A 2,563-nucleotide genomic window follows, 5' to 3' on the forward strand; every position below is an offset into this window, starting at 1 on the left:
TCTTAATTAAAAATTCTGTTAAATATGAAAACGGTCGAGTACAAAATGTTTGTTTCTTAGAAGGGGTAAAAATAGGAAGGTGTGTTTTAATTTATCACAAAACATTTATATTGTATAACTGTTGATTTGAGTTTTACACATCTGATAGAGCAGGCTCCAAGGAGATGTTCGTTTGCATAAATAGCGGACCTAAATCTGACTTCTGATATATATTGTATAGATCCCAGACATCCTATAGACAGATGTTGCCAACCAGTTTTGTGGTCCCCTTCCCCGCACCCCGGTAATTAAATATGGCATACAAAGAAAAAAATAAACATTTCCAAAACATGCCGCGTGGGGTATCAAATGAAAGAGCTTATTGAGTAGATCACGAATATATAGCATACTATAACGTTTTGATCTCATGCTTAAGAGTATTTGTACAAGTTAAAGCATCACCTTCAAGATGGAAGAGATCAGAAAATTCGGTACACAGATCAAAAAGAGCTCGAGTTTCCTCAGGATTAAGATGTGATGATCTTATTTGTTCATGCACTCTATTTACTCTCTCTAAAGATGTTTCAGAAACCACATTCGTGTTTGAAATTTGGAATTGATCAATTAAATCACAGGGATTCAACTCAACTGAAATAGACTTAATTATAACGTCAGAGCTAGTAGTATTCAGGACAGACACATTAACGTGATTATTACTTTTAAGTGAAACTAGACAACCGGAGATGAAAATTCCATTCTGAATTTCGGTTTTTTCTACGAAACCAGTGGTTACTTTAGGATTTGTGACATTACACTCAATAATCATTTCGGATCGAGCCGGAACAGTGTATTCAGGTTTAGTAAGACCCATGTGGAAAGGTTGGTTCAAGTAACAAAGGACTGATTTTCAATCTTAAAAGTAGATAATTGATTCTTATCTATAAAGGGGCGGACCCTTTAACCTTGCAACACAAACCTTTATCTCTGGCTAGTTAAGGTCCCTCCAGATCTTAAAGACAGTAAACGTAGCAGCCCTGTCCAGCCGTGGCTTCAAGAATGTGGTAAGGGCACCAACCCGTGGAGGCAGTGGAAGGACCATACAGTCAATTATAAAAGTTTTACTGTCAATCAGTCAATTTAGCCAGTGCCAGTGAGTCTGGTTTACTTTAAGGTAACCTGAAACTGTTTAATTTATTATTTAATTCAGTGTAATTAATTTAAGATCATAGTAATGATCAATGTGTAACAAACATGCTTAATGCTTAAGGTACAGTTGTGTTAACATTGCTTATTATAGTTATTTTATATACAGATGTTATTTACTGTAGTATTTAGCCTTAGAGGCTCCATTGTTTATCCTTGGTGACATTGATCTTCCTTTGAGTTATAATTTATAAAATTTTATTTTTATGTTATTATTTGAACTTTGATTTGTATCAAAGATATAGAGAAATATTTAAGCAGTTCTTAGGTTCTAAGACTTAGTTCATTAGTATTGGCTTATTGAGAAGATTATTTGAGGAGAATAATTTAAAATTTAGAGGATACCTATATGGTTAGTTCTTACAATATGAAAGAAAAACAATTTTTGTTGTTATTACATAACCCCCTTGTATTGTTTTTAGAATTTAAAATATAACTTTATTTTACAATACAACAGGTTCATTTAACATTCTGTAAGGAATGTTTAAGTTGTTAATACAGCACTTAGGTATTACAATATTAACAAGATAATTTATTTTCAACATAGCGTTTGTATGTCTTTCTTCACCAGCAGATATCAAACACATCTTCATCCAACGCTGTGTGTTTTAGAAAGACACATAATATTGATGTTTTGCATTAAAACAAAACATGTATTATGTGTCGAATAAAACACACAGCGTTGCAGTTTACTGCTTGCTGATGAAGATGCTATGGAGCTTGGAAGATGACAGCGCTTCAAAGGCGATGATGACAGATGCCATACTAGGGACGCGCTCTTGCTAGTGAGGTGAAAGATCCATCGATATTTGGTAAGGTGACCCAATTTGCATAGAGATATATAGGATTCATAGACTGCTTTCTTCATCCAACGCTGTGTGTTTTATTCGACACATAATACATGTTTTGTTTTAATGCAAAACATCAATATTTTGGAATAAACATTGTTCTCTAAGGGAGAATAAAACAATTGAGTTTTCAGTCAACCTAAGAACTTTTAGGTGTTTAGGTGTACTAAATAAAATACTCGCTTACGAAGCATGCATATTTATTGTGCGCGGCGTAAACGTCCGGCAACGACAATTTTGAGTTTCACACTGAATATAATACATAACATTTATTATTACATTATGTGTTTTGTAAGTCAGCAAAACCCCTACAATATTCCCCCCCTTTTACAAAAAAAATTAATAATATGGAAAAATTTAAACAATTAATAGAAAACAGGCAGATACAGGTTACATGATTATCACACAAATAATCGGTCGTAAGCAAACGTGTCACATTACAAGTACGATACACATAATAAGTTACAATTGCGAAACAAAAACAAAATAAAATACAATATAGAATTAAAATTTTTGTAAACAATAAGGTAAAA

The 2,563-nt window shown here is 33.0% G+C and overlaps 1 long non-coding RNA gene across 2 annotated transcripts; it reads left to right on the plus strand.

Moving 5' to 3' along the window:
- The first annotated feature begins 311 nt into the window (after nt 1–311).
- LOC123695859 lies at nt 312–2,114 on the plus strand. Of its 2 annotated transcripts, none has more exons than XR_006751997.1 (2): nt 312–1,150; nt 1,754–2,114. It is a non-coding gene; the product is annotated as an uncharacterized LOC123695859 (long non-coding RNA). The 2 variants fall into 2 exon arrangements; XR_006751999.1 differs by having other exon boundaries at nt 1,757–2,114.
- Nucleotides 2,115–2,563: the final 449 nt, after the last annotated feature.

Source organism: Colias croceus, chromosome 1, assembly GCF_905220415.1.
Source record: "Colias croceus chromosome 1, ilColCroc2.1".
In the NCBI taxonomy this organism is placed as follows: domain Eukaryota; kingdom Metazoa; phylum Arthropoda; class Insecta; order Lepidoptera; family Pieridae; genus Colias; species Colias croceus.